At 43.5% G+C, this 18775-nt stretch overlaps 1 protein-coding gene across 2 annotated transcripts in view; it reads right to left on the reverse strand.

Moving 5' to 3' along the window:
• RUNX3 (RUNX family transcription factor 3) overlaps positions 1–18775 on the reverse strand; it is a 167059-nt gene that overhangs the window by 139058 nt on the left and 9226 nt on the right. For both annotated transcript variants that reach the window (XM_083455670.1, XM_083455669.1), the window contains one exon: positions 5813–5962. The gene's annotated coding sequence lies outside the window, so the exon portion shown is untranslated. Of the gene's footprint in view, positions 1–5812; positions 5963–18775 lie in introns of those variants that run through there.

The raw sequence follows: 18775 nt of genomic DNA on the forward strand, positions 1-18775 counted from the left end.
ACGGCAATAGCAAGGAGTAGAAAGAGCAGGGCAGTCAGCAATAGGCCCACAGCTAGGATATTGGCCTTAGCAGGTGCCCAAGTCTCTTGACCTCTGGTGGTCCCAGAGTGGTTTAAATAAAGAGAACAATTTAAACAAGTACAATTAAAAATAATAAAATGAAAACCACAAGAAATATCATAACAACAGCAGAGAACTGCAGTCCTCGGAAATCCAAGATTATGCATTCTCTTTCTTGTTTTCTCTTTAAAAAAAAAATCTGCTCTAAAGATTACCAAGGATACAATCGTATAAGCACACTTACAGTGGTACCTCGGGTTAAGTACTTAATTCGTTCCGGAGGTCCATACTTAACATGAAACTGTTCTTAACCTGAAGCACCACTTTAGCTAATGGGGCCTCCTGCTGCTGCTGCGCCGCAGGAGCACAATTTCTGTTCTCATCTTGAAGCAAAGTTCTTAACCCGAGGTAATATTTCTGGGTTAGCAGAGTCTGTAACCTGAAGCGGATGTAACCCGAGGTACCACTGTACTTGGAATATAAAAAAACCAATAAGACAGGTTATGAGGGGCTTGCTGAGGATGGCAGGACAGTCTCCCATTCACCCTCATTGACCAACATTCAGTGGCTACAGGTTCCCACCCTGACCTATGTTGAAAGGCTATAGATGTTGGAGCCTTTTAGCTTAGAAGATAAAAGACAGGCATGAAAGTATATATTAAAATGCTGGCTGATCTGAAGGAAGCAAAGGGAGAGAAAAGAAGCTCACACCCCACCCTTTGATACTAGAACTTGGGGGCTAATGCCATGAAATTCAGGTCTGACATAAAGAAAACACTGCTCCGTTTACATGCCACACACTTGACACATGGCTTTCATTACCACAGGGGCTGGAGATGGCTTCTCTAGTTTAGACTGGCGGTTTTAGATGGATCAGAGACATGCAGGGAGGAGAGCTCAGAGAGTGGCTGTTCATTCACCACGACAACTAAACAAGAGTGGGTGCCTGGCAACACGAGAAAAGTTACCTCTATCATGGCCCCCACTTCCTTCCCCCAGAAGACACTAGTGGGAAGGGTGGCTCTAAGGAAGACCAAGAAATGCCACTGGAACAATTCCCATCATTTCTGACTATCGGCCATGCTAACTAGGGCTGATGGGAGCTGTAATCCAACAACATCTGGAGGGGGACAATATGTTATTTTTGTTCCCGATACCATACATGAGTGTCATTTTATTATGAGAATCATTTGTAACCTGCTTTGGGAGCCTCTCGGGGCTATAAATTAGGATAACAGTATTTTTCTCTTTTTTAGTAGGAACAGGCTCACATTGATGTAAGTTTACATGAAATGAGTGGTTAATTGGACCACTCTTTACTTTATACAAACTGTATATATAAAATACTTTTGCAGAATGCTGCTCGACCCTCAACCAGTCAACTGTGAGAATATAAATATGCCTCCTCCCCAACCAATACTATAATAAGCATAAGCTTGCAAAACAGAGAACCTATAAGTCTTCATCTTTCATTTCTTTCTGTCAAAGACTGCTTCCTTGCAACAAATATTGTTCCTCCTCTCTGGCCCCTTTCCCTCCATAAATGGTAGCGAGCCAGAATGAATCTTCCAAAAATCATAATTCGGCCTACAAACATTTATATGGACGCTTGTGGCAACATAACAGTGATCACCATGCCTCGCTTCAAGAGGACAGGAGGCGATTCAGTAGCGATCCGTCAGCTCTGGTTGATTCACCGAGGAAAAGGAGAATTACAGGGCCCACTGGAGATAAGATGAGCCAAATTCCACACTCCTGCAGGAACTGTTCCATGCAATCACTGAGCATGTTAACATATCGGGCGCAAAGCTCACGGGACTGTAGCAAAAGCATATCACAGCCCTCCTGCTTTGGGCTTTAAATACCATCTTCCTGTTTCCATTGGAAACCATAGCAAAACTTGCAACACAGAGGGTAGAGGGAGAAGAACAACTTCAGCAATCAAACTGTAGTAATATTGTTAGTGTTGAATATAATAAGAGCCCTACCAAAGACCCATGTAATCCAGCAGTCTCTTCTCATGGTGACCAACTAGATGCCCACAAGCAGCACCTAAGCCCAACAGCACTCTCCCTACTGGCAATTACCAGCAACTGGCATACATAACGCAGTGGGGGAAACCACTGGTGGAGGAAGAAGAGTGCGGGGGGAGCGCACCACCCCGGGCAGCACGCCCCCTAGGATGCGTGCCAGCCTCGCCCCCGCCTGCTCTCCACCCCCCGGTGCCAGAGCATGAAGCTCCACCACTGGGGAACACAACATATGCATGATGGCTAGCAGCCTGATCTTCCATGAATTTGTCTAATCCTCTTCTATAGCTATCCAAGTTAATGGTCTCACTGCATTTGGTGAGAGTGAATTCCATATTTTAACTATGTGCTGCCCAAAGAAGTCCCCCTTTTTGTCTGCCCTGAATCTTCCATCATTCAACTTTATTGGATGTCCCTGAGTTCTAGTAGTATGAAAAGAGAAAAAAACTTATCTCTGTCCACTATCTTAACACTATGCATAATTTTATGCACTCCTATCATGTCTCTCCGTATAGTTAAAGCCATGGTTTTCCCAGTCGTGATGTATGGAAGTGAGAGCTGGCCCATAAAGAAGGCTGATCACTGAAGAATTGATGCTTTTGAATTATGGTGCTGGAGGAGACTCTTGAGAGTCCCATGGACTGCAAGAAGATCAAACGTATCCATTCTTAAGGAAATCAGCCCTGAGTGCTCACTGGAAGGACAGATCCTGAAGCTGAGGCTCCAATACTTTGGCCACCTCATGAGAAGAGAAGACTCCCTGGAAAAGACCCTGATGTTGGGAAAGATGGAGGGCACAAGAAGAAGGGGTCGACAGAGGACAAGATGGTTGGACAGTGTTCTCGAAGCTACAAACATGAGTTTGACCAAACTGCGGGAAGCAGTGGAAGACAGGAGTGCCTGGCGTGCTCTGGTCCATGGGGTCACGAAGAGTCGGACACGACTAAACGACTAAACAACAACAATCATGTCTCTTCTTCCTCACCTTTTCTCCAAACTAAAAAGCACCAGATGCTGTAACCTTTCCTCACAAAGGAGCAGGCCTGGCATTAGTAAGTGGTTTTCTGGGGCAGCTGCAGAGAGGCAATTACCACTCCTGACAAGGACTGCCTTTCCTGATGTTCTGATGGGTAGCAATATAGTTGCTCACAGTGGGGTGTGTCAGGGACCCCAGGGTCCAAAGCCTCACTTATCACATGTACATGTGTGTGTGCTTCTTTGTTTATTTATTTTCATTGCCACCAATTCCCTCAGAATACTTCAAAACTTCCTGGCAGTGTGGCTGGGTTTGGACAAAAGATGGACTTAACCATTAGTGACAAGAGAAACTTAAACTTGTTTAATAAGGGGATTTTATATACACAAGGGAAACTCAGGGCTGGCCCACCCATGAGGTGGACTGAAACAGCCACCTCGGGTGGCAGAATCCTGTGGGGCGGAGCCTCTATAGGAGCCCCACCCACCCCTCCTGCCACTGCTGGGGTCTCTCTCTCACTGAACCTGTCACCTAGCAACCACTGCTAGACAGGCTTCTAACATTATAAGGCCTCATGACAGTCCCAGAGGACTGTTATAAAAAGTAATAATTTTGAGTGTCATGAAAGATAAGCAAACTGTTGAATATTTAATTATTATTGTTATAATTACCACCATTAACATCGTCCTCCTCCTCCTCATCATCATCATTCTTAAAGCCCTATATAATTTAGGACCCAGTCGCCTCTTGCTTTAAAATATATGGGGAGGCCCTTTTTGTCTTTCCACCTCTTAGCATAGGTGGTGCGTCAAATTTATTTTATGTTGCTCCAGAGAGTAGGACCCAAACCACTATGGGTTTGAATTATGAGAAAAAAGAATTTTCACTAAACAGTAGGAAGAATTTCCTTGGTGTCAGAGCTGTTCAGCAGTGGACAGACTGCACTGGAATATGGGGGACTCTCCTTCATTTAAGGCTTTTAAGCAAGCAGAATGTCCACCTTTCAGGTATGTTGCACATAGCAGTGGATTGCTTGCACGGAGCAGGGCTTGAACCAGATGACCTTTGAGGTCCTTTCCTACTGTGAGAGTCTAACCCCTCTCCACAACCACCAAGGCTACTGAAACAAAATGAGAAACCTTGTCACTTGCCTTCCTGAAGCTCTGTCTATATCCCAAGTTCCTGAAACAATACACAACTAGGTTCATGGGTGTGCAAGGATGATGAAGTAACTGACACAGGCCAGGATTAGTTCTGGCCTTTTGGCCTACTACTGTTCCAGCATTTCACAGAGGAGCAAACCAGATGGGTCAGCTGTTTCCCTGTGGTCAGCAGCATGGTCAGCCAAAGAATTTTTGAAGGCTGCCTCAAGTCCTGCTGCTACATGATGCACTGCAAAGCAGACAAATGGTTCTCACTTTCAGCTTTGGTGTGTCCTGGTCAGTGATGGAAGACAATAAACACAACAGACAATTTGTATGTTTAGAAGCCCCTGGATTGGCTATCATACTCATATGACAAGGATGGGATCGGGAGAGCAGAAAGAAGGAGCTCTGCACAGAGCTGGCAGAGAGCTAAATGTGGGAATGGAGGACTTATCCCTCTTAGCTGTATGCTTGTTTCTGAATGTCACATACTTAGGCCCAAAGGTGAGGAAGTACCATAGCTGGGCTGGCCAGCCAAAGACCTTCAGCCTGAATTGGTTCAATACAGAATGGGGGTGAGCAAACCAAGCTATTCTTATACCCTCACACAATTATAATACAGTTTATTCCAAGACCAAAATAGGTACCTGATGACATCCCTGGAATATGGCCTCATCCAGGGGTACCACCTTGAATAAAATATTAGAGGGGCCCAGGTAAGCCCCACCCCACCTAATCAATCACATAATGGGGCACACCCATACCATTTGAATTGCAATACCCATCAACTTTGGGGACCCCACATTTTATGGGAGGGTGAAGGGACCTCGGCTCCTGGGAGTTGACTCCTATGGCCTCAACGCCTCCCCCCAACCCCCCAGGAGCCCCCTATTCCTGATTGGATTTCAGCACCCCAAGCAACATGGTCCTGGTAAATGTAATTTTTCCAGGGCAGCTTTGCTCAGGTGACATGTCAGATGCCTTGGGGACTACAAGTCCTGGGGCTCCTGGTATTAGAAGAAGAAGAAGAGTTTGGATTTGATATCCCGCCTTTCACTCCCCTTCAGGAGTCTCAAAGCGGCTAACATTCTCCTTTCCCTTCCTCCCCCACAACAAACACTCTGTGAGGTGAGTGGGGCTGAGAGACTTCAGAGAAGTGTGACTGACCCAAGGTCACCCAGCAGCTGCATGTGGAGGAGCAGAGACACGAACCTGGTTCCCCAGATTACGAGACTACCGCTCTTAAACACTACACCACACTGGCTCTCCCTATTAGGAATTCATAGCAGCAATGATGGTGTTAGGGGTGAAGGGAGGTCCCCAGCCAGTCACCCTATCATTGCTGCCATAGTGATCACCAGCCCAGGTAAATGGGGAGATGAGGGTAATGAATTCTTCTCCAGCTCAAGCTACAGACTAAGGCAGATTGGAACTTGTGGAGCCACAATGTTCACCCTGGAATGAAGACAAGCATTACAAGCCTTCACATTCTGAACCAGTGGGATTGTGGAGTTTGACAAGGTCCCTGCCCAGATTATCTCCCATAGAAACAAGACTCCCAGATTGAAAGAAGACAATAAGCTCTGTAATATTTATATCACCTGACTCCTAGTGCCCAAAGGATTTTGGGTTGTTGTCATGCAAGTTTCCCAGTTGGAATGGTGGGTGGTTTCATCCTCTGACCAGGACAGGGGCTTGATCTTCAAGGCTATTCACACTCCACAGTGACTGGCACTTCAGGCCCTGTGCATCTGAAAACAAACCAATCAAACAATAAGCAGATGAAGTGCTTACTCCCAAGTGTTTCTGCTGCTCTTTGTGAGTATGAACAGAACCTCTAGGGTGTTTCATCCCTTGCTGCTAAAGTCCTTCTTTCCTCGCTGTTAGGAGTCCCTGCAAGCAAACAAACCAGAAAGACTTATGGGGTGGGGCTGGACATCAAGCATTTTGCATGGTTAGGAGGAGAAATATTGGTGGGGGGGAAGAAACCAGGACTAATTTACTTCTGCAAGAAACCATGGCAAGGCAGAAATAAATATGCCAGTTAGTGCAAAAGCAATTGGGAATCTCTTCTTGGCCGCTCTATGGGGTTTTGTAATGTGCTGCAGTTTGGGTGGCGAGAGTGGTCTGTCCCACAAGGCTTTCTCTGTGGTTAAATCCAATTATCAGATCTGGCAAAAAAGTTTCCAATGGGGCTGCTGTCTCTTTCAAGAGGGAAACTACATTAATAGGAGAAGCATGCAGACAGACCCCTGAGATGTGGCATCTTTGTGATCTGTAGTGTTAGACATTGTGCATCTCCACCACCACACTTCAACCGCCACACACATATACCCATAGCAAAACCAACAGTGTCAGGAAACTATTAACATCCAACCCATATCCCATTTTCTGAAATGCAGATTGGGTTGCCTGGAACTTAGTGTGCAGCAGTGCTGGTGGAGGGAGGGAAGGGATGAAAGCCAGTTATTAGAAGCCCCAGAACACGATTCCCCTCCTATATAAATATCAGCCAGAGAAAAGGGGAGGAAATTATGCAAATATAGTTTCCTACAACCCCCTTTGCAGCAAAGTATGCAATTGCAATTTTCCAAAAGAATGGGCAAGAAAATAAGAGCCGATGTTTTTCCTGTCTCAGAGCCTCATAAAACAAGCAGCACATTTTTTTGGGTTTCGGGAAAACAATCATACTACCCTCGGCAATAGACTTTTTTCTTCTTCAAATTTTGCCGAAAAAAAATAAAATAAAAGCAACACACAAAAATCCTGTTTACTGGCAAACACATACAACCACTCCAGTGAAAATGCTTTGGAAAGAGTTAGCATATGGAGGCCAGATAGAGCAAGAGAAAGAGGCCTAAAGATAGAAAGAGCCATGAATCTCAGCGGGTGACCCTCGGGCCTAGCTTACCTCACAGGTTGTTGTGGAATTAAAATGGAATGTGAGGAATTGTGTATGAAAGAAAGGTGGGATACAGATGCAATTTTAAAAAGATCTGCTTAAAATAAGTTATTCAGGGAAGATTTTTATCCTAGGGTGTGTGTGTGTGTGTGTGTGTGTGTGAGAGAGAGAGAGAGAGAGAGAGAGAGAGAGAGAGAGAGAAGTGTGCGCATGATTCAGTGATAAAATGTGGCATATACCTCATGTGAGCATATATGTGTGCATAAGAGTGTGGTCCTGCACACTTTGGCCCCATTTCATTCTGACCCCACCCAACTATACTGTCATACAGTGGTGTAATATGGTCCTCTAAATGAAAAAGTTTAGCCACCTGGTCCTAGAATTCAGGCAGCTGGTGTGGAGACTTCTAATCCAGGGACAGGGACCTTCATGTCTCATGGCTCCTCAAAATCACTGGCAGTGTTGAGATCTGCTGAAGGTCCAGCTCCCCTTGCTTCTCATCCGAGGAGACTTCAGATGTGAGGCCTGTGGGCTTCCGGGTTGGCGCTTCTGGATAATGGCGGATTTCCTCCGTCTCGGAGGAAACTGCTCTCTGGAAACAAGGGTCTGACCACCACGGCGAGGCGGAGACCCGCAAAAAACCACGGTCGGAGGAAGACCGTGGGCTTGGGATTCGGCATATGCCTTTTGCACCTCCCCTACTCGCGGGGAGACCCGGTTTCGGGGCTCCGGAGCAACGTGGGGTGAGTGGCTCGGCACATCGAATTGACAGCTATTTTCAGGGAGTGAAGCCGCACAGCTGTTACCAGAAAGCGCCGACTTTTCCTGTGGACATTTGGACTTAAATAAACTTCGTAAGTAAACGGAATTGGATTACAAAAATATCTGAATTTGGCACTTGAACGTGAAGGTTTAAACAGGAAGCCCACCTTCCGTTTTGTAGAAAGATCAAAGCAAAGCCGTCGTAAGCTGGAGCTTTTGAAAAGTACTTTGTAAAGTATTAATTTCCATCATTTAAGTTTTTTGAGCACCCCCTCGGAAGCAGGGGAAGAGGGGGGGATTCTTTTGTGGACGATTGAGACCTGCAGGACAGTAAAAAGACGACCTAATTCACCACCGGCTCAAGCCTGGGATCAGGCTGTCAAAAGGCTTTATAACTTAAAAAATAACAATAACGGAGGAATGGAGTATACTTTTATGGAAGGATGAACAGAGATATATATCTCTAGGTACTGATTTCGTGGTATTTGGAAGGAAAAGGAGCTGATCTGTAACTTTGTAACTGAAACTCGAATTGAAAATAACAAAAAGAAACTGTTGCTGACAGAGGGAGTTTTAGAAACTGCGACTGTTACATTTTTGAGACGGAAAATTCCATGGAGGCTGCAAACAAGTGGCCTTGAAGAGTAGTAGATAACACTGGAAAAGCAAGAAGAGCCTGGGAACATGGCTGATAGAATAACAGCTCTGTTGGAATAAATCACAAAGAAAGTGGGCACTCTTGAACAGGGCATCTCTGGTCTGAAACAAAATGTGGCTATTTTGGCACAGAAAGAGAGTAATTCAACAGGTGCGGTTTGGGAAGTGGAACCAACTTTGCAAGGACGAGCATTGGAGAAGAGGATGGGACAATCAAAACCTGTTCTGTCTCTGCAAGAGGAATTTCATGTGGAAGCCCCAGTACTAGGGCCTCAAATTGATGGATACAAATTGAAGTCTGAGGTTATGGAGGTTGAAGGACTGACTTGGAGAGGCAGTGCCCCACTTGGACTGAGTAAGGCAAGATGGATGGTTTATATTTTGGAAGGTGGCACTGCGGGAAAGCTTGGAAAAATGGATTTTCGCAACCCCAAAGAGACTGTGGAGCACGCTTTGGAATATCTTTTGGTCTATAAATTGAAATATGGAGCTTGGGCAAGCGTGTTGAAAAGGAGTAAAGGAGACGTCGGGAAAGAAGTTCTTTGGGACTCAATTTTAGGCTTGGAAAGATACTTGCAGGCAGTCCAGAGAGAAGATTTAAGAGCCTCGGACATAAGGGAACCGGGTTGAAGGAACTAATGGCTGACAGGAAAGACTGATAAAATTTGTAGAAAAGACTGGCAGAATCCGAAACCAGGGGGAAGAGATGGTGGGAAAAATTGGGAACTTTTAAAAATAGCATTTAGCATAACATTGTATGATTAAGGAGTTTTGGGAGATGGTGGAATGAATCTATTTGGCTTTAGTGGAAATAAGATAAAGATTTGAGATATTAGGATTTAAGGGTATACGATATTAGGATTTAAGGGCATAAGATTTAAGGTTTTTTCTTCTCTTTTCTTTCTTTGTTTAGTAGATTGGAGTTTGGACAATTTTTTAGATGCTGATGGGAGAATAAGGTTTAAATGGACTAAGGCAAATAAGCGAGTAAGCTGTGAAAGATGGAAAGAATTTGCTGATATAATTAACAACTGGAATACAAAAAGGGAGGCGGGAGGAGGCCGAGGAAATAAGTTACTGAAAGATGGAATTTGGAAAATGGAAGTGTTTTTTTATGTTTTTGATTTTTGCTTTCTTTTCTTGTTGGTGGGGTGGAGGGGGGTGTTTTTATGTATTTTTTAAATTTTTACTTTTTCTCTTTTTTCCTCTTTCTACTCTATTGTATTTGGGGTTTTTTAACTTTATCTTTGTATTTGTGGAAAATCGAATAAATATTATTTTAAAAAAAAACAGATGTGAGGCCTGTGCAGGGCTAGTCTGTACTCAGTACTGTTGACACTGACAGCAGCCGTCTAGAATAGCAGACAGGAGGCTTTTCCCAGCTCTGTGTGGAGATGCCAGAGACTAAACTAGGCACCTTTTGCATTTCAAATAATGTGCTCTGCTATTGAGCTACAGCTCCTGTCCACAGACCTCTAGTTTGCCTGGAAAGGCTCCTCTTGTCCAAAGGGGAGGAGGAGGAGGAGGAGGAGGAAAGAGACTAAGGCACCAGCAGATGGAATTGATCCCACAGGGAGCTGCTCTTTTTATATACTGAGGATAATAATAGGGGAGTGAAACTGAACCCTATGCATTGAAAGAGCACATGAGAGGGGTTACAGAGCTGTGCAGGGTAGCCTTGCTCTGCACCACTGACCCCACCCCTATGTGAGATGCTCCTTTCTTCACAGAAGGAGCAGGGGACTTGTGGCCCTCCAAATGTTGTTGGACTCCAACTCTTATCAGCCCTTATCACTCCCTCTCTCATAACACCAGAAGTTGCAAACATCCAATGAAACAGAACTTTGAAAGATTCCAAGCAGACAAACAAAAGCACTTTCCCACAGGGTGCATCTTTAAACTGCGGAATTTGCTCCTGCAAGAAGCAGTGCTGGCCACAAACTTAGCGATGGCCCTGGTTGCCTGCTACCTCCCTCCTCATTCTCAGTTTTGTCCTTGTAGAACTTAGCAGGGAGGAAAAGAGTGACAAAGCTAGAATTAGTGGCCTGTCATTGGCTCCTGGCTCCACTTACGGTTGGTCTCCCTGCCTTCCACGCCACTAGTCCCAAAGGGCACCAGCCATCTCTGATGATTATAATTTGTGCACAAAACACGTGCCCCTACAACATACCGGTGGATTTTCCTTGTGTGTGCATACATGCTTTTCGTACTTAGAATCAAATTCCATGGCATTCAGAAGCCTTAACTGATTGATAGAAAATCCTCAAAACTAGAAATTATTAATACAAAAAAGTGTTATATTTCCTTTTTTAATTAGAAGCATTAGTGAAGTGGAGAGCAGCTGTGAGGAATATCCTTAGTAGGGGGGTGGGGTGAGAAATGGACATGTTTGATCAGGGTCTGGAGTTCCAGGGGAGCCAAGGCTACTCAATTTACTTTTAAAATTATCATTCACTTTTTGCATCACCATACAATGTTTGCATAACTTGAATACAGTGGTAACCTCTGGTTGCGTACTTAATTCATTCCGGAGGTCCGTTCTTAACCTGAAACTGTTCTTAACCTGAAGCACCACTTTAGCTAATGGGGCCTCCCGCTGCTGCCACGCGATTTCTGTTTTCATCGTGAAGCAAAGTTCTTAACCCGAAGTACTATTTCTGGGTTGGCATAGTCTGTAACCTGAAGCGTATGTAACCTGAAGCGTATGTAACCCGAGGTTAAACTGTATTTGAATACTTCAGATATCACATAAGAACATAAGAAGAGCCTGCTGGATCAGGCCAGTGGCCCATCTGGTCCAGCAAACCAGTCAGATGGGAGGGGTACAAATAACTTATTCTTCTTATTATTATTATTATTATTACACAACTGCAAATATACATAGCTTTCTGCCTGGTAATATATACTCACCAGTTTTGCACTTTATTAAAGAAATTAATAAAAATTAATGACAATCTTAAAATGTTGCATGGTAAATTATGTCAAATGTGATGGGTCATGCAAATATGTTCAATATAAAACTGAGAACAGGATGCTGGGCTCAATGGGCCAGTGGCCTCATCAAGCAGGGATCTTATAGTCTTATGCAGGTTATGAAATACAGCTTTTCTCAGCGCAAAATTTGGCCTTGGGAGATGGATATATATGCAGAGTTCTAACTATTGTTAGATTATCCAATACCAATGAAATCATAGTCCAACTTTTTCAACATTAGAAATGCTGAGGATCAGTCTAACCAGTTGCTGTTGTGATCCCAAAGTCACTGTATGATATACTTCTTTAAAATTCTGAGTACAGGTAGGCGAGTGCATGTTCAAATAATTCCCCACCTTAAAAAATAACTAAAATTATACACAAAGAAAGAAATGAGGAAGAATGCTGAAAAGCCACATAGTGTGCTACTACTGCATGTTTGAATCAGACTTCAGATATCTTGAAATACACCAAAGATTTTGGGATTAAAATAAAAATAAAAATCAGCTGCTTCAACTGACAATAAAGTGGTTCCATTTGGGATTTGCATTGTGTAAATCTGTAAAGACCGGTGAAGAGGGCAATGGTTTATTGCACTAACAGCATCATTTTCGTTCAGAGGCAGATGTTTTTATGAAAACAGGAGATCAATAGGTCCAAGCAATTGAGCTGACCTGCTGTACAGGAGGGCAGAATGAAAGGAGAATCTTGCTTGGGTTCAAGAAAGCAGCAGCTGTTCCGTTTCCCCTTTGAAAATCCAAGTTACATTGTGAACACAGAACCATAAAACACTGTCCATTGTTGCGTGGATGTATTCCGGAAGTTTCCACTTAGCAAAGGGGCCGCTTTTGCTCTTGGAGCAAAATTGCATGGCAGCCTTCACCAGTCTGGTTCCCTCCAGCTGGGCTGGCTGGAGCTGATGGGAGTTGTGATCCAAAACATCTGGGTGGCACCTGACTGGTGAAGGCTGCTGTATGGTTTCAGACATTCTTTTCTAAGCATTATTGCTCCACTGTGATAACCTCCAAATGTTTTTAGACTACAACTCCCATCACCCCTGACCATTGGGCCAAGCCAATTGAGGCTGATGGGAATTGGGGTTGCGTTTAATGCGATTTCCATTTCCTCCCTCTTGCCTCATTTTCCCAAGCTTAAGTTCAGTTCTCCACATTTCCACATCAATTTGTAATTTTTTTAAAAACCTCCTTTTTGCATGTTCTTTTTACCAGTATAAAACTGGTAACACTGTACCCTGCTATATGAATTTTTGTACACACTTACTTAGCTGGTGAACTGCATTGCAAAATTCGCAGGTGTGCAAATTTTGAAGGGTGGCTGCATTTCAGTTTGCGTATTATTTTGGAAAGAGTGAATTAGCCTTACAACCTTACAGGCTAATTCACTCTTTCCAAAATAATACGCAAACTGAAATAATAATCAGTAATAGTTGTAAGGTAGATATAAGAAATTAGATTTAATGAGAATAAGTTTAATTATAAGAAAAAATGTGTATTGGCAATAAGTAATATGAATTTGAAGTATGGAATGGACGGGAGGTCGGGCCTTTAGTGTTAAGACCAATAGATGTTTTATTGTCTGCTAGGAGTATTGTGTGTCTATGGTTGTTTTTGTGATTTGTGTATGGTTTGGTATTTGTGTTCATTGTTTGTTTGTTTCTCTTCTTTGTTGTATAAATAAAAAACTATAAAAAAAGGAAAGAGTGAATTAGCTAGGTTTGCCTTTAAATGTGAACTGAATTGTATTTGTCCCCCATCCCCCCTCTTTGCAAATTGAATTTTTTTTTACTCATCATGAAACAAACAAACAAAAACACAGTGGTACCTCAGGTTACGGATGCTTCAGGTTACAGACTCTGCTGACCCAGAAATAGTACTTTGGGTTACGAAATTTGCTTCAGGATGAGAACAGAAATTGCACGGTGGCAGCGTGGTGGCAGCGGGAGGCCCCATTAGCTAAAGTGGTACCTCAGCTTAAGAACAGTTTCAGGTTAAGAACAGACCTCCAGAACAAATTAAGTTCTTAACCCGAGGTATCACTGTAATACTAAAGCAACAGGCTCAATACACTGATGCCCAGCATAATGTCAAGACCCTTCAGTATGGTCCTGGAAAAACTTATGACTCTCACTCTTTCAACACAAGACGAGCCCTGCTGGATCAGACCAAAGGCTCATCTGGTCCAGCATCCTGTTCTCACAGTGGTGAACCAGATGTCTGTGGGAAGCCTGGAATTGGGACATAAATGAAGAATATTCTCACCACTTCCACTCTCTGCCAGCAACTGGTATTCAGAGACACACTGCTTCTGATATTGGATGAATGATCAGGTATCAAATGAAGATGGACATGGCAGGAGTTTGTGTAGCAGATCAAGTGACAAAACAACCGATGAGAATACATACCCTGAAGAACAATCAGCATCTTTCATAGAGAGCAGTTAATAAATAGCAGGTCTTATTCACTCCAGTTTTGTTTCTTTGACAGTAGTCTTAAGGCAAGCTATCAGCCTATGTCTCCCCCACATCCCTGCCATGATCAAGTGCTAGACTTGTTTACGTGGAGGAATGAATAAGGTGTTTGGGTCTGATTGATCTTCCTTGTTTCTAGGAGAGAGATTAATTTAAAGACACATGTTGAGAGAACAAAGGTGGGCTGATGTTGTATTTACTTTGAAGTGGTTGGAAGAATGTCTGCTATTCCAACAAACCTCCCCACCCCCTGGCCAGGCAGAGATGGATTCTCCACCACCACCATTATAAATAAATGGTCCCCACCCACATCAGTAGGACTGTAGAAATTCCAAGCTGTGCTTTGATTGAGGAACAGAAGTTGGTGTGGCGGCGGTAATGATGATGATAGTAATTGCTTGAAGTTAAGATGGTTGGTTCTGAGTAGCTAATTCACTGAATTAAAAAATCTCTGAATTGCACCTTAAAGTAGTTTCTCTAATTTCTGGGTGAACTGAACATGAATGAAGTTCTTTTTGTGGTGAGGCCTTTGGCAATTTTTATTTCAATTCAGTTTTAATTTTAATTCAATCACACACAAACACACACACGCGCACACGCATGCACACAAACACAAACACATATACACACACACACACACACACACACACACACAGAGTTTCATTGCACTTCTGCGTTTGATTGTGGCCACTGCATTTACCATTTTATCTATCTGAAAAGTGATGCTGCTATTTAAGCTTATAGATCATAATGGATGGAAAAATTAAACGAAACAATTGTTCGCATTACAATGTGTGTGTGCTAATGCCTTCTTAAGTCTCCTTGGGTATATTTTATACTTTAGCAGAGCAGCTTGCAAAGTCTGAAAGCACACACACGCAAAAGTAGAGAACCACATGAATTAATCAGGAATTGAACTGAAACTGAATTACCGTATTTTTTGCCCTATAGGACGCACCGGCCCATAGGACGCACCGAGTTTTTTTGGAGGGGGAATAAAGAAAAAAAATATCCCCCCCCCAGCTGTGGCTTCAGCGCGCCCTGCGCTCTGGGCAGCAGGCTGCTATCCGCACCCTAGGAACTCCCGCAGGGCTCCCCAGGCTTGCGGTAACTTCCTGAAGCCTGGAGAGCGAGAGGGATCAGTGTGCACCGACCCCTCTCGCTCTCCAAGCTTCAGCAAAAGCCTGCATTCACCCCATAGGACGCACACAGATTTCCCCTTCATTTTTGGAGCGGAAAAAGTGCGTCCTATAGGGCGAAAAATACGGTAGTTCCTTTTTGGAGGCAGTGAAATAGATATGAAACTTTTTAAAGATAAACTTCCTATGCCTTAATAATATATTAATGTCAGGTTTTAAATTGGAAGAAGTATTTCATGATATTTCATGAAACTGCTCTCTGAATATAATTTTAAAGCACCTCAAAGTCTTGTGGCATTTGAAAGACTATTTTATTATTGCATGAGCTTTCAATGACTAGAATCCACCTCAAAATAAACTTGTTGCTATGTATTCAAAGGGCCACAAGACCTTGCTGTTGTACCTGCAGCAGAACACGGCTCCTTTTAGTGGTTTTGTTGGGTTTTGTTGCATTTCTCCACAATTTAATAATTGCTTTAAAAAAAAAATGTATTACTGCACTTGGAAGGCCCTTTGAGCATCTGAACCAGGCCAATGTATACTTACTATGACATCTCACGGTGGGACTTAGGCCATACCTACACTACACATTTAAAGAAGTATCATGCCCGTTTAACAGTCATGGCTTCACCCAAAGAATCCTGAGAGCTATAGCTTGTTAATGGTGCTGAAAGTTGTTAGGAGATCCCTACTCCCCTCACAGAACTACAATTCCAAAGTTCCTTTGCAAGAGGGATTTATTGTTAAACCACTCGGAGAAGTGTAGCTCTGTGAGGGGAATAGGACTCCCCTAGCAACTCTTAGCAGCGTTAACCAACTACCATTCCCAGGATTCTTTGGGGTTTTAACTGTGTGGTGCAGATGTGGCCTGGCTTTCAGGAAAGTGTTGTAATATTTCAGCCTGAAGGAAGGAAGGAACTAGCCCAGAATTAGAACTGGCTGGCAGCGCAGCTCTTTGGTTTTAACTTTAAAAGCGACACTCTGATCTGGCAATGTAATTTCCCTTGCATCCCCAGTAAATTCTACCAGACGGGAGTGAACTATTATTTAATAAGCATACAGTAGCTGAAAGAAACAAGCTGATGATGTACTGCTGTAAAGGAGCTGCAAGGGGAGGGGGGAAGCGCCTGGGAAATTCCATGCTACTGCATTTAATAAATACTTTTAAATTAGATTTGTGCATTTCCTCAGACTAAGCGCCCAGTTTCCATATGTGGTTTCATTTGGAACTGCCACGCCAACAAGAGTCAAGTGGCCTGTTTTGTCTGATGACTTGATTCAGTTATGAGTAAGGTTGCCAGATGCCCCACTTGAAGGCACACCCTGTATTTAAGGGAACGTACCCTATTCCAGCATATCCAAAGTCGCCTGGGTGTATACTGTGACTCCACACAAACGCAGCAAAAGAATGTGGTATCTGGCATTAAGGATGAGGGAGAAAGTTGCATTCAGTTCACATTCAAAGGTGGACGAAGCTAGTTCACACTTCCTGAGACAATATGTGACCTGAAATACAGCCAAACAACACAAAATTTGCACCTCTGAATTTTGCAATCAAGTTCTCCAGCCAAATAATGTGTACAAAAAGGCACATGTTAGGGGCAAGTGTGCATGACGACATACATTAGTGAAGACAACAAGCAATAGTGTGTTATATTAGGAAACATTACTTGCAAAAGTATGTATATTAGGCAAAATATCAAACCAAAACTGATACAAAAATGTGGATCTGAACTTAAGATCTGAAATATGAGAAAGTGAGAGGAACTGAAGATGATTGATTCATGCATCCCTATCTAGCACAGAATTCAGCCCCCTAAGAATGAACCTTCCTACCTACCTTCCTACCTACCTACCTTCTCTAGCCATGTTGTTATAATGCAAATATACATTTGAAAGTATATGGCTCTCAAATCTTAGAAGCAAGGATTTGCTGGATAAGAGCCCCTTGATCAGGAGTTTGTGAAACTACTAGAACTGGGGTGGGTGGGGTGGGGGGTGGGACACATTCAAATCTTCACTCAGCCGCAAAGCTGCCTAGGGGACACTGGGTCACCAGTTTGTATCTTTCAGCCTAATCTACCTCACTGGACTGCTGTCAGGATAAAATGGATGGAGCCATAAATATACAACCTTGAACTCCAGGGAGGAAAGATGGGATATAAGTATAATAAAATCCATAGTTGCCTTGGTGCACAATGTTAATATGTAATCCTTCCTTCCCCCCACAATTACTGTTAAATAGCCAGAATAAATCTGACAATATTTTGGAACAACTGAAAGAAGTTCTCAGTGGTTTCTGGGATCAAAATATTAATAAAATAATGAGTTGAGTCAAAACTGTGCTTCATAAATCTACTATACATTTTTGGAAGTGGATGTCTGTCTGCCCATCCATCTGTTCTCTATACCTCTGGAGGTAATTAAAATTATTTAAAACTCAAGTGGGGAAAAGCTTAAAGCGGACTTCAAATTCTGAATCTCCATGGCAAGGTGCATCCTATTGATTACATAAAGAGAGCCCTGCTGGATCAAACCTAGGCCCTATCTAGTTCTGCATCCTCTTTCCCTCAGAGGCCAACCAGATGCCTTTGAGACTCCCACCGGCAGGACCTCCACACAGCAGCACTCTCCCACTCATGATGCCCCATAGCTGGTATTCAGGGGTATAATTGCTTCCGACACTGGATTTGAAAATAAAAATGCCACCACCAGAATGTTGTTACACATATCTAGGGTGAGACCACACCTTGGAATGCTGTGGACAGTTCCAATCTCCTGGCCTCGAAAGGGATATTGCAAAGGAGCACAAAAGGGTGACCAAAATGATCAAAGGGTTGGAACAACTCCAACATGAGGAGAGACTGCAGCATTTGGGGTCTTTCAGTTTAGAAAAAAGGAGAGTAAGGGGGATGTAATAGAGACATATACAGTGGTACCTCGGGTTACAGACGCTTCAGGTTACAGATACTTCAGGTTACAGACTCCGCTAACCCAGAAATAGTACCTCAGGTTAAAAACTTTGCTTCAAGATGAGAAAGAAATCATGCTCCGGCGGTGTGGCGGCAGCAGGAGGCCCCATTAGCTAAAGTGGTGCTTCAGGTTAAGAACAGTTTCAGGTTAAGAACGGACCTCCAGAACAAAATAAGTTCTTAACCCAAGGTACCACTGTAGTATGATCCATGGAGAAAGTGGATAGGGAGAAGTATGTGGATAAATACATATATGCCACAACAATGGCTTGACCGCACTACTTTACAACTCTGACAAAATATGAGCTGTGAGCTGGCTGCCTGCAAGGGCTGTGTCTGATTACTGGAAACAGGCGTAAAACACTGGGAAATTAAAGGGTTCTTGTCGCACGCTCTTCTCTGCTTTATTTTACTTTTCTGTGCTCAGAACCTGGGCACTTGCGTCATCGTTCATCTCTGTGACTGGAAACCGGAACTTCTCACTACTATTCTCTTCTTGAGTGACTTGCAAAGTTGCTGAAACCTAGAGAAGGTGGTTGGGCTGGAGAAGCAGGAGGAAGCCAGGGGGGGCGGGGGGAGGTCTGCATTTACGCCAAAGAGCTGTGGCTTATCTGCAAGGATCAACTCTGCAAAGAAACCACAGAGACAAATCACCACCACAACGTAGGGGT

Source organism: Podarcis tiliguerta, assembly GCF_965153285.1.
Source record: "Podarcis tiliguerta genome assembly, chromosome: 8".
NCBI classification, from domain to species: Eukaryota; Metazoa; Chordata; class Lepidosauria; order Squamata; family Lacertidae; genus Podarcis; species Podarcis tiliguerta.